The following is a 14868-nucleotide window of genomic DNA, read 5'->3' on the forward strand; positions in this document are numbered from 1 at the left end:
CTAACATTTTTTGTATTTTCGTGTGATATTTCTCTTGATAATGCCACATAAAGTTGACCATACGAAAATACAAAATCCGGAAGATAAACACCAACATGGGGAATCATTTGACACTAAGATTCGTCTATTTTAATGGAAAAGTTGAGATGAATTGGAAATTGTTTTATTTTCAGCTTGAATGAGAACATGTTGTTCTCAGAAAGATACAAAGGTATTATTTGCAAAAATACTCACTTTCTTGTATGATGCCAGACAACTATGTCTGCATCAATAACATTGCATTGAAAGCCTCTACATATCAATCTTGTGTCATGTGATGGATCGATATTTCTTAACAATATTACGGGGCAACGGCTTTTTTTAAAAAGTTTATGAGGTCACAAACCACTAACAATTAGTGTGTTTAAGAACTCGAGCGAATATAAGTTATGGTTGGATGCAACTTTATATGTGTGCGCATGTGAACCGTAGTTCTAATAGGTAGATTAACGTTTGTTTGCATTTTTGTAGGGAAACCATAGAAAAAAAACTAATCATACTAAAAGGTTACATACCTATCAAGAATCGATACTGATTGGAAGCCATCCGTAGAGTATTTTAAAGTTATTCGATACAAATGAAGTAAGATAGATATAGATTGTAAAATCCTACTACAAAACTAAATAGGAGGAGGTCGTGTGTTATGTGGGCTAATTTGAATATTTGACTAATAAACAAGAAAATAGGATGGCGAGGGTAGCTTGCTAATTTAAATATCCAAATACTAAAAATAAATGTAAGAAGTCGTGCGTTTATATAAACAACTTCTAAAATTATTTACATTTCCTAATAATCGTTAAATATTACATATTTAAAGATATTTTTTGTTACATATGATTGTTTAATGTTTTATTATATATCCTTTGTAAATACACACCACTAATCCTAATTGTATATATATATGATCAAATGGGATAATAGACTAGATTTAATATTTGAAGTTTGACAAATCCTAACTAGTTAAAGCTATTATCATTAGGATTTATTATTGAGTATACTTGTATCATTTATACAACTAAATCGAATCATAATCCTCTGTTAGGATCTGAGTTTCCATTTATGTGCTTTAGGTTAACAATTATGGATGAATGATAAAATAATATGGAGTTTTAGCGGAACTATATGATCACTGGAGAGTTATACCAAAAGTGTTTTATATTGATAATCAAAAGATTACAATTACAATAATGATAATACAAACTCTTCCTCAGCTTGATCACTCAAACTGTTCGTACAAAAGGATGTCAAGTGATGTGATGAAATAGATCTCTAATAGGTGAGATCTATTTATACTAAGTATAAACATCTGTTTGCTATCAAGTCTAACGTTACCCTAATAGTGGCATCTAACATTCCTAACAGAAGATTCCACGGATGTTAGAAACATCTGATCGAATTTACAACTGTTCTAATATAGCTAATATTCATTCTAAACTAACACTGTTACATTGAAAGGTCTGTTCTTCAAACTGTTGTTGACATGTTCTAAACATTTGTTTAGGCCTAATAGATGTTTGGCTTCTCCTCTAGTGCTTTGTCTTCAACAGGGCTTTGTTCTTCTTCGATAGAGCTTTCAAGTCTTCAAACTGATCTTTGCTAACGTCAAACAAATGTTCTAATTAGTGGTTCAAGATTCACTATCTTTGGGAAGAGTATGCATCATTATATGTTTGTTTCTTGATCTGATTAGCATGTTTTGGCTTTCAGAAATCATCTGTTCTTTTGTAGGTCCAACAATCTCCCCTTAGACCAGATGATGCCAAAACTCAACTTTAATTGATCAATCTTTGTTTCTCATCAGCTTCTCTCTAATCTGCCCTTTGAATTGTAACTCAAAGTTTAGTAAGTAGCTATCTTCTGGATCCCTTTCAAGTTGAGGACCAAGTAGGTCTTGCAAATCTTCATTCTTAAGGCCAAAAGCACTATTCATGGAGATCTTTTGAACTTCTCCATTAGCCCTTAGCAGAGTTAATTCATGGTTTGTCTTATCAGACTTCCATTTTAGAATTTTAAGGCTAGATGGATTCCCCGAGCCAAAAGTTATTGAAGATGAGTTTGGGGAAACTGGTCTTCCCAATATTTTTACCAAGTAGATCTTCTGGATTTGCATCTAGATGCCCATACATAACTCATTTATGATTCCTTCTTTCCTGAGCTCATATTGATACATTTTCATATCTTCTTTTGACATCTCTTTTTTATCTCTTGAGATAGCTTCTTGCAGCTGTTGAGATGTTCTTTGCATATGGAAGCTCTGAAGGACCAACTAAAGTTTTTATGGGGAAGTCTATTTGTTCATAATCTGGCTTTCTTGGGATTGAGGGATCTTTTTCTTTTTAATTCTTAAGCTTCTTGTAATTTTTTGTGATTGTTGGCTCATCCTATTTTGCCATTGATTTCATGGTGCCAAAGTTGGCTGCAACCATTTCTTCCGTCATCCTCTTCAACTACAGGGTCTTTTTGTCATTTGGCCTTTTTCCTACTTTCCACTTGGGAGGTGTTGGTTTGAGTTCTAGATTGAAGGGCAACTTTTCAATCCTTAGCATTTCATCAAGTAAGGATTTAGTTGACCATCCTGCAAATTGTGCTCTTGTTGCTTTATATGGCTTCTTTTTCATGATATGATCAAGATAGTCTTCTCTTAATAACCTTCTGAGATCTGGATCTTCTACAGGCGCATGAGACAAATTATTGCAGACATCTTTAGCATAATCTTCTAAGGCATTTACCTTTTGGAATTCTTCAAACAAGATAAATGTTTATTGGTTCTATACTTTTATTTCCGAGTTCAATTTTCAACTAAAATACGGTATTCATTGTGCATTTACATGACATTCAGATATAAACTTTATAAAAAACAAATAACATTAAGAATAAGTTTTATTTCTCATGAAATTTTGAATACGGATATCCATGTTCAATCCATATATTCATTGGAATCATCTATTTTAAATGAAATTAATGTGTGACACATGTCATCCATTGAAAGCGTCTACTTTTTCATTTTCCCGCCTTTTTCTACTTATCTTATATTAATTAAATAAATAATAAATTGATATTCAGTCTTATTCTAATTTGAATGTCGAATACAATCCTTCTATCTTTCTAATAAAACATAATCCTCAAATTTAAATTGTTAATTTAAGATAATTGTAAATTAAACAAATTATTTATCACGAAAACTAAATTGTGTATTACTATATTATTTATTTTTGTTTTCATTATTAAAAAGAATTATTATATCGATCTTCGCAATCACCATATCCATCGCATATCGAGTATATCCTTTAGTTTTATTAAAGATATAACCTTTTTTATTATTTGGTATACAAAGTTAGGGGTAAATTACATTTTTCATCCTTTATGTTTGTATCGGATTGCAATGGATGTCCTTTAATTTCATAATTACAGTTACAATCCTTTATTTGTAAAACTCATTACATCGTACGTCCTTTAGCCCCAAGTTGTTTAAAAATTTCAATTAAGTTTGATTAGTTAAGGTTAGTTTAGTCATTTACCAACTTAATTAAAGAAAAAATTGAAACCCACTTCATCTCTTACCTTTTTCATTCTTTCTCTTTTCCATTTCTTCTTTCACCATCATGGCACCACCACCAAATCCAACCGCCACCATCACCAAATCCGACTCCCACCACCAGCAGTCGAGCACCACCACCATCCAAACCCCTCCCTATCTCTTTATAATCTCTCTTCACATAACATCATCTTCCCCAAGCCAAGCTAAAATCATAAATCTCCATTAAAACCCATTACCGAACCTACAAATCTTCATGTATACACCAAACATAAATTAAACATTTTATCAATATATATAAATACCACCTATACTCCTCTTAAACGCTGTAATAATTACACATAATTTCTAAGGTTTCGGTTTCTAATTCGATACTCCAGAACGTTAATTACACTATCGAGGGTTTTCACGTCATGATTTGACCTAATTCGTACATCAAGTGTCTGATCTGTTAGAATTTTGGTTAACAAATTTAGGGAAAAGATGACGTCAACAAGTGTTATTGCAATTAGTCCACGTAATGAGGACTCAATTTTGCTCTCATATGTTAATAATCAAGATGAGATTACGATTCATTTGGCTATATCTGGTAAAGTGGTTCCTATGTAGGTTTCAGAGTCAGATTCAAGTGCGCTGGTGAAGCTTCAGATTCAAAGTTATAAGGGGTTTGTTGTTAAGAATCAGAAGTTGGTTTGTGGAGGTAGAGAGCTATCTAGGAGCAATTCTTTGGTTAAAGATTATGGTGTTAATGATGGGAATGTTGTACATTTGGATTTCGGATATTCAAGTGATTAATGTGAAGACGTCGTGTGGGAAAGAGTTTACGTTTCAAGTTGGGAAGAATCATGATGTTGGGCATGTGAAAAGGCTGCTTGCGAAAGGGAAGGAAGGGTTGGTTGATGTTGAGGAACAAGCAAAATATGATGTTACAAGATGTTTGTAGTGTCTGATTCAAGCTTTTAGAGATTAGAGATTAGAGAGAGAGAGAGAGAGAGAGAGATAGAGAGAGAGAGAGAGAGTAAGAAGGACAGTAAGCTTTTAGAGAGAGAGATGGGGAGGGGGGTTATTTACATTTGTGTTTAAATATTATATTCTATTATTTATTAAATACTATAAAAATAAAGTAAAAAAGACTAAACTGCCCTTGTCTGAATAGACTTAACTGAAAATTTTAACATGGTTAGTGCTAAAGGACTAACGATGTAATGGTTTTTACAAATAAAGGATTGTGCTTGTAATTACTGAAGTTAAAGAACATCTATTGCAATGTGATACAAGCATAAAAAATGAAAGTGTAATTTTCCCTAAAATTAAATTCACTCAACCCGTGTAATAAAAGGAGTTTTTTTTAAAGATGTAACTTTTTGTTATTTACTATAAAAAATTACGTTTATGCAACCCTTGTAACACACGAGGTTTTTAAAGATATAATTTTTTTTATTATTTGGGATATAAAATTAAATTTATTCAATACGTACAAAACATGAAGTTTTTAAATATATAATTTTTTAATTATTTAGTATATATAGTTACATTTATTTAATTCATTTAACACATATAGGGTTTTAAAGATAATTCTTTTTATTATAGGTTTTAAAGATACATTTTTTAATTTGAAATTGACAATGTTGCAAAGAGAGAGGAGAGGAAAAACTTGACACATGTTTTTTGAGTCACTTATAGAAATGTGACTTCCATCGAATTAAAATTTACGCTCGTTTAAAGTTAGTTTCCTTCGGTTTGCTAGATTTTACTAGTTTCATAGTCGACACTCGACAAGTGACTGCCGATAAGTTAGGTTCTTCACTTTAAAAAAATAATTAAGATGGAAAGTAAAAAAAAAAAATAATAATAATAATAATAATAATAATAATAATAATAATAATAATAATAATAATAATAAACCTCACTTAATCACCTACTTTTGTTTTATTTTTTTTTTTTTTTGTCTTTTGATTATATATTCATTTCTTTTCATCATATTAAAGTTTGAACTTAGTAAATTATTCAATCACATTCAATTATGATGCGATTGGACACCACTTCTTTAGTGTATGCATGAAACAACGTAATCAATTTCAAATAACGGTCATATTTATTTTTTGAATTTGTATCCACAGGGAAACAGAAAACAATGAAAAAAATTAGAAATATTTAGACACAACTTAAAGATAAATATGACAATTTAATCGATAAATTGCTATGTGATACTTAAATTACTAGGTTGATCGAAGTTTTTAACCTTGCAAGTTATGAATGTATATAAAAAACCTCAAAGGGAAAACAAATATTTCATTTTTTGTTTAAACAAAGTTAGACCCCTAAATTACTCCCCACCTCAAAATATGAGTTTTGGTCACTCTACATCCAAAAGAGGAAAACCCTCTTGACCACTGCCACATGCCTAAGAGGTTGTTTGTTTACTTCTTAAAGAGACTCTTAATGGTTCAGACCTATTACTGGTTCCATGGGCGTAGCTTTGTGGGGGCGGAAGGGGGCGGCCGACCCCCCGAACTTTTCGTTCTTTAGTGGAGAGTATGTAGTTTTCGTATAGAATTTTTTTGGTATATATGTTTTTGACCCCTCGATTTTACAGAAATTTTTGGTATATACGTTTTCGACCCCCCGGTCGGAAATCTCAAGCTTCGCCACTGACTGGTTCAGCACTTAATGGTTCAGATTGTTTGTTTCGAAAACAGATGTCTGAATGGTTCAGAGATTTGCCTCTGAATGGTTAAGCATTATACAGAGTCTGAATTGTTAGGAGCTCTAATCTGAATTGGTTAAACATTTGTCTTTGAACGATTAAACATTATACTGGCTTTTAATGGTTTAGACCTCTTACTGGTTCACCACTTAATGGTTCGGACCTCTTAATAGTTCAGCACTTAATCATTCAGATATTACCAAATAGCCCCTAAGTAAACATAGGTTGGGTCACTCCTCATGAGGAAAACCCTCTTGACCTATATATTTCATATTTAAAATGCATTTTGCTCCATGTTGGGATCTATGATGGGAATCTAATCTTTCATTTATTTGTTTTTTTAATTCAAACTCATTCCCTAACTTTTAGTTATTATCATCGGTTTGTGGGTATAATTGTTTATATAGTCCAAGAAAAATCACCCATTTAGACGCTTATCACCCCAAATTCCCTCTACACTCAATTTTAAAAACTAATCTTATGATTATGATTTAGGTTTTACCCATGAAAAGAAAACCCTAAATGTAGTTTTACCCCACTCCTTTCACCCCACCACCTTTCACCATCCCCTCTCTATAAATACCTAAACACTCTTAACTCCATCAACCCAACATCCCCTTCACCATGGCCACACCAACACCACCACACCTCCTCCTTCTCACCCTCTTCTTATCACTCCTCTACATCACATCCTCCACCGGCACAATCGGCATCAACTACGGCCGTATCGCCAACAACCTCCCGAACCCAACTCAAGTCATCCAACTCCTAAACACCAACGGCATCACCCGCATCAAACTCTTCGACACCGACCCAACCGTCCTCAACGCCCTCTCCAACTCCACCATCTCCGTCATTGTCGCCCTCCCCAACGAACACCTCTCATCCGCCGCACAAAACCAAACCTACACCGACACATGGGTCCAATCCAACATCCTCCCCTACACCCAAACCACCAACATCACCGCCATTGCGGTTGGAAACGAAGTCTTCAACGACCCAAACAACACGACGTCGTTCTTAATACCCGCCATGCAAAACATGCATGCCTCGTTAACAAAATACAATTTAAACTTAAAAGTTTCCACACCGGTGCCGCTAACCGTATTGGGTAATTCCTACCCACCATTAGCCGGTTCGTTTAAACCCGGAGTTAATCGAAACGCTAATCAAACCCATGCTCCATTTCCTTAGGGAAACAAACTCTTACATCATGGTAAACGCTTACCCTTTTTTCGCTTACGCGGCTAACTCGGGTAAAATCTCGTTAGATTACGCGTTGTTCCGTGATAACGACGGATACATTGACGATCAAAACGGTGTCGTTTACAAAAACTTACTAGACGCACAACTTGACGCGGTTAACTCCGCAATGGAGGCGTTAAATTTTAGTGATGTTAAAATGGTGGTTACGGAAACCGGGTGGCCTTTGGTTGGGGATCCGAATGAAACCGGTGCGGGTGAAGAGAATGCGGCTGAATATAACGGGAATTTGGTTAGGAGAGTGGTTACCGGTGGTGGGACTCCTTTGAGACCGGATGATCATTTGAATGTTTATTTGTTTGCGCTTTTTAATGAGGATTTGAAAGTGGGACCCACTTCTGAACGGAATTATGGGCTGTTTTATCCGGATGGACGGAAGGTGTACGATGTGCCGTTGAGTTTAACGGCGGTGGTGAATGGTAGCAAGGTTGGGTAAGAGTGGAACGTGTGATTGTCTATTGTAAACCTCGTACGTGTGGTAACTTGTTAGTTAAAGGCTAAAGCTCAATTTAAATTATGATTAAAATGTGTAATTTGTACAATAATTAAGTTCGTTTTATTGTGAAGCAGGGTTTGGCAGTTGCAGGTTTTCCAGGAGATATTGAGAAAGAGGGTTGAGTTCTATTGACTTGGTTTAGTCTTGAGTGGATTGATTGAATTGTTGAAGTATTTATTATTAGTTGATAATCCGTATTTATTTTTAATTTTATGTACCATTTTACACACAATAATCATGAGGAATAGTGCCAGCCAGCTGGCACCCCCTCATTGTTCGATTCATTTTGTATTTAACTTTTAAATATTCAGTTTCGTGACACCTTCTCATTGGTCGATTCATTTTGTATTTAACTTTTAAACCTTCAGGTTTGCTAATACACGGGTTCTGCTCCTCTGTTTTTAAAAAGTTTTCTTCATACAGGTTAATTTTTTTATATGCGTGTTTAGTCCTTCTGCTTAAACTTTGGTAGTGTACATGTTTAGTCCCTGTACTTTTATTCTTTTAAATAACTAATTGTTGCTTTTTATGTTTTACTTTTAAACCTTCAACTTTGTTTATATACGTGTTTAGCCCCTTTGTTTTTAGAAAAAAAAAATTTTACTGGTTAACTTTGTTTATATGCATGTTTTCCTTCTACTTTAACTTTTGGTAGTGTACATGTTTAGTCTTTCTACTTTTATTCCTTTTTGTATTTCAACTTTTAGCTTTTTCCCTTTGCTACCATAACGAATCAACCCGAGGGAATAGTGACCGTTAGCTATTGGTGGACAACCGCTGCTACTCTTGGCCTTTAATAAAGTTACTTTATAATTCCAAAACTTTATAAAAACAAAAATTCATTAACACGTATATTTTAATTTATGTCTAATTTTATTGAGTTGTGTTATGAGTAGTATGTACATGTACCGAGAAATATTCCGCTTACCGCCTCACAACGTGGGCTGGTGTAAACTAGTTATGGTACAAAAATGGACTACGGATCTCAACCTATAACGTAGAGTGTTGACATCGGTTTTGAGCTTCTTTATTTTCGGTGTTTCTTCTAAGGCTCATACCATATATGTTTAATATAATAATAATAATTTTCATTTGTGTAGGATTTTTTTTCCTTTCAAATTTCAATCATAAGTGGTAATTGGTTAAGACTAATAAATATGGATGATTATGCTAACACTCCAACACTAGAGTTGACGGGTTGAATTGTTAAATCCAACACAGTCCATATATTTGTTCATGTTAAATATATCAATCGTAAACTATGCATATCTAAAACAGTGTAACCCGAAAACAATCCTTGTAACTCGTTTACCTAAGCTAGTCAAACAATTTGTTGGGATAAATATGTTAAAATATTATAATATGTATTTTTGTTTTAATTTCAAACAAGATGACATGTAAACTATGTTGTCAAAATTGCTTTTTTTTTTAAATAAATTCACAGTAGTTATTTCATTCCAATCATTAGGGTAAATTACATAGGATAGCAAGACAAATTGCTAATATAACTTTAAAAGTGATTTTAGTTTAAAGTGCTTATTAACATATGATTTTTCTAAATATATTTTTAAAAAAAGTGTTAGGATTAACATTTGTGGTGAAAAGGGTAAAATGACCAAAAAGGATAGTATAAGCTTCCATGTTTGCTTCTTATTTTTAAGGATGAGGATAGACCGATAATTTTATGATCAAAAAGCCAAAAGTTATTTAAAAGGCCACACTACTAGAAAAAAGGGTTTTTGCTACCTCATTTTCGGTCGCAAAACGGTGGGAAAAACCCTTTTGCTACCGTTTTGCCACCAAAATTTCGGTAGAAAAAACACACGTAGCAATTGCCCTATTGCCACCTATTTGCTACCGCTTTGTTTTTTGCTACCGTTTTTGTTACAGTTTGTTTGCCACTGTTTTGCTACCGTTTTTTCTCACCATTTTGCTACCGCTCCCTTTTGCCACCGCTTTGTTACCCATTTTTGTCACCATTTTCGCTTGTTTGCTACCTTTTTTTACACCATTTTGCTACCGTGTTTTTATCACTATCACCATTTTGCCATTTATTTATTTATTATATTTGCTACCTTATATCTATTTATAAGTACTAGAATTTAAAATGTAACCATTTATGGAATTTGAAAATCATAACAAATATCCTATGTTGATCATAATAAAACATCCAAATCAAAACATCAAATATGTTGGAACTGCACTTTTGTGATGAATCATACAAGCCAAAACCAATCACTCCATATTTCTCCTTTTGATCTAGTATCAGCTACCCCCGCCCTAGCAAGAATATCCAACCATGGAGGATCGATTCCTTTCTGAATTATAACCACAAAGTTGTTATCGATTCCATTACAGGCCTGTAGACCGTCACATGTAATGTATTTTAATAAGCAATACAAAGGAAAAAGGAAAATGGAAAGTTCAAATATCAATTAATACCTTATTTTTTAGTTCGATTCTTTTTCCACTCTTTCATCAACTGCACGCCTCTCTGCAGCAACTGTCGCTTCTCTTTGCTCCGCATTTGAATAGAAAACTCGAGCATTTATTTCGCTGAAAGAACAAACTTAGTGTTGTCAAGTGTCAAAATTAGTAGCCGAAAGAGATAAACAAACGCATACGACATATCTTAACTTCTACACGGTGAAAATGTAGCAATTTTCTGCATGCCTCTTCATATCTGGATGCCTGAAAAGAATAGTAAACAAATAAATAAAGGTTAAGCTAATCCTCATTGTGAACTCGCAAAGAGAAGTTTAAAATACAAACTTACATCAGCCTTAAAAAGAATAGTAAAGTACATAGAAGGTCCCTGTAGCTGACCAAATAGTTGCAGCCAAATAGCAACTGCATGAGACAATGGAACCACGAGGCATTAGCATAGATTTCTTTTTAAGTATTTCATCAAAAAGAAGAAAAATTACCTGTTACCAAGATTGGTAAGACCTGTATACTCAGGCCCGTAAAGTGGTTCAACTTCCTGTCCACTTTCTTGAATCCGATTCCAGTCAAAATTGGTATTCTAGTCAGGTTCCTTTTCGGCAGTTGTCATTTCTGTCTGTATTATTTAAAATCACATATCAATGTCTGAATGCCATCATCCAACTACTGTTTATGAACACAGCCACCGAAACTTGAATACTCGACATCTACATTAGAAGATGTCAAACTTTTTAGCATGCAAAATGCTTTATGAAAGTATTAAGTGCAGCGAAAACTCACTTTAAAATGGGCATCGAACCAGCTACCAAACCCACATAGCCATGTGTCCTCTTTGGTAATTGCTGATGATATGCTAGCTCCAGCTTTGAGAATGTCATCAACAGTAACGGTTAAACTATCGGTCTCTTTCAAAATAGCAGTTGTTCCAACTACTTGATCTGGATCCTGGTTGTTCCACATAGAATTCTACATGTTTAAGACTAAAGGGTATGGAGAGGATGGGCTTGGAGGGGATGAGCCGCCACGTAGGCGCCACGTAGAAGTGGCTTAGAGGGGATGGACCTAGGGGGTGGGGGATGAACCCCTTTATGTATATATATGTATGTATGTATAGGTATATGTGAGAGAAGAGAGGAGAAGAAGGTCCGGCTACCCCGGCTGTGGGTGGCCGGTTGTGCCGAGCCGAGCCCCGGGGGGCGGTGTGGGGGACCGGCGCCGGTCCTAGCCGGGCCTCAGCCGGCCCCCATACCTTCTAGTCTAAATAATAGTATCCTTTAGAAATGATTAAAGCGCTATAATATAATAATAATTTTGTTTGGCAGAAGTATTGTTTAGTTAAACGAAAATGAACTACAACATATAGCTAACAAGAAACTGGTCAATTTGTTATGCGAAAATGAACTACAACATATAACTAACAAGAAAGTCAAATAATTAACAAGAAAAGTCAAAGCATACACCTACACTTTGGGCATGTTTGGGTAAGCTTTTTGAAACAACTTATTGACTTATTGGCTTTTTGAAAAGTCATAAACTCTAAAATGATGTTTGGCAAAGAGGGTATATGTGAAGGGGAAAAGCCAATAAGTCAATAAGTCACAAAATCCTGACTTTTCCAAGAAGCCAATAAGTTAATAAGTTGTTTCAATAAGCTTACCCAAACATGCCCTTTCTCATCTCGAACATGCTCTGACTTTAGAGATAAAGACTTCTCCATAGAAACTAGGCAAAGGACCTGCAATGTAAAGGGCATTTTAGACATTTGACATAGGATATAAATTAAAGAATCATGGTACTAGATTAACATTCACAACATCGATTATTTTTATCTATAATAGATGATTTTTTATGATGTCCATGATTCTGTTTTAAGAAAGAACAATTGGTATCATACGAAAGATTTATACGAACTATAATTATTATTTTATATAGATTTATATATAACAGAATATATATACACATATAAGTATATAAGATTTAGTTATACTTTCATAGTGTAAGGTTCATTGGGGAACACTAAAAAAGTGGGGAACAGCGGGGAACCGACTCAAACGAATTCCGATTGGACTCCAATCGGAGTTCGTTTGAGTCGGTTCCCCGCTGTTCCCCACTTTTTTAGTGTTCCCCAATGAACCTTCCCCTACTTTCATAATTCTATATATAGTAATTATTAATGAATATATATTTACTGTATTAATTAAAATTTACATACACCGTTTAGGCTTGCGAGCCGGCTCGAACTCGATAAGCGAAGTTTGGGCTCGCGCTCGCTACTAAACCAACTTACTTTTAGAGACTAGCTCAAGCTTGTTTAAGCTCAGCTGGTTTTGAAATGAAAACAAAAGCGTCGATCGTCTTTACTTTTCAAAGCTTATAAACATTCTCAGAGTATAAAAATCAATTTGGTATGAAGAAAAAACTAAAAGTTCCTTTTGATTTTCCCAAAAGGAAATCAAAGTTCACCAATTTGTTTATTAACATTTTTAATGATCACACACATGAGATTACACAATTGACCAGGAGAAAGTCAAAGAGTCTCAGATGCCACAAAAGAAGAGACAGAAGACACACAAGGGAACCAATAACGCCTTTTGCCCGTCGAGGCGCATAGGGACAATGTAAACAAAAAAAATAGCCAACTTCTGCAAAAACAACTCTGAATCAGTTTGGAACAACTAAAAATGACCAGGAACCTGCCTAAAGCAGACTAAACCATGTCTAAGAAAGCTAAAAATGACATGTGTACACTGTGCACCTTGCTTGTCTTGGGCCCTCGCTTTTTAAGCCCCTTGCGCTTAGGCAACATATGACTTTATGAGATATCTGGGTAAGCTAGTAATGCATGTGTGTTTCAAAGCATAAGTAGTTACTAATGTGTGTTCCTTCCCGTACACTCACAAATTACATTCACATTCTACAATACAAGCAGAAAAAACTAGATCCTCCTAATTACATGCATAATTGCGTTCCTGAAGAGGTATGGTCCCAATTCCCTGCATACATGGCAAGGACCACACCACTTTTCCATCATACATGGCACCAACATCAGCAAAATAATTCAGAAGCTTCTAGAAGCTTCTGGAAAACATCAAGGTGGCACCAAAGATGCTCCACCCGACAAAAAGGACAATACATGTCACCAGTCACCGAACGCCACATAGGCCTACGACAAATCAGGGAGCAGAACTGACGACGCCAGTACAACGTTTCCAACATGGGCAAATGTGAGCGCGCCACGTGTACCACTACACAGGCCATGGCAGAGGAGACCAAGAGCATATTCCCCTTGGTCGGACAGCTGGCGCGCAACCACAGCTGGCACGGCTGCTCCTCCCTCCTCCATCCTCCGGCTATAAATAGGACCCTTCATCATTCAGGTTGATTATCTTGCTCTCTATTCTCACGTACTCAACACACACTGTTTATTCTCCCTCAGAACAGTACTTATTCTCACGCCGGAGCCTGGTTAAGAGGGAAACCTCCATATTCCCCTCTTAACGAGACTAACGGTGTTGCTGTTTTGCAGGATTCAGGTCGTTTCTACGAGTAAGATAAGAGATTGAACCCACAGAAGAAACAACCCGGCAGATTAACCTTGGTATTACTCTGTGTTTCATCAGTTCCTATTAACATAATCAACTCATAATCTTACCAAACCAACCTATAACTACACTAAAACTACTCTTAACTATATCCTAATCATAACAGGCATTCATATCAACAGAAAGATTCTAGCATAATGGTAATCAAATTATCACATCAATACAGATCTGACAAAATCAAACCACATAACCAAACCCTAACATCAATAGTGATGAGATCTTACACCAGGGGACACCGAATCAAGTCGATCTAAACCGAAGAAGCATACCTGAAGTAACATAGATGAAACAAGTAATTACCTCTCCTTCAATTGAGATAAATCAACAACTAAAATAGAGAATTGATAAACATATATATGATCAATAAAAAAACAGGTTACAATTTTACAAATCATAAGAAGCAAATATCCAAGTATACTTTACAAAGTCGCTCTAGAACAGTAACAAACATCACAGGAAACACTTTAACCTTCATTACAATATTGCATCTCATAACCCTAACTTCAATTTGGGGAAAATAATGATAATTAACTAACCAGGTTTAACCACATGACGATTGGTTAATATAATTCCATGATTTTTATCCACAACAAACCCCGTAGCGTAGCTCTCACCAGCCAATTCGGTATCAAACGCACGACTCGCGGTGGTTCGAAGCACCACCACCGCCGGTAGCGCCTTCCGCCAGTCCTCAGCCGTAGCTAGGTTTTCTCTGAACAAAGGATCGATCTCCCTACACTATTAATCCTTCGATCCTAATTTATCTGATGATGAAGTCATC

General features: G+C 35.2%; 1 long non-coding RNA gene and 1 pseudogene across 1 annotated transcript; one reads left to right on the forward strand and one right to left on the reverse strand.

The window, feature by feature from the left end:
• Positions 1-6880: 6880 nt before the first annotated feature.
• On the forward strand, positions 6881-8254 carry LOC110928134 (annotated as a pseudogene).
• A 2232-nt stretch (positions 8255-10486) lies between these two features.
• Positions 10487-12038, reverse strand: LOC110928133. Its single transcript, XR_002586162.2, has 4 exons — positions 11266-12038; positions 10968-11192; positions 10817-10890; positions 10487-10731 (listed from the first exon to the last, which is right to left on the reverse strand). It is a non-coding gene; the product is annotated as an uncharacterized LOC110928133 (long non-coding RNA).
• Between the last annotated feature and the right edge of the window lie 2830 nt (positions 12039-14868).

This window comes from Helianthus annuus, chromosome 11, assembly GCF_002127325.2.
Source record: "Helianthus annuus cultivar XRQ/B chromosome 11, HanXRQr2.0-SUNRISE, whole genome shotgun sequence".
Taxonomy (NCBI): domain Eukaryota; kingdom Viridiplantae; phylum Streptophyta; class Magnoliopsida; order Asterales; family Asteraceae; genus Helianthus; species Helianthus annuus.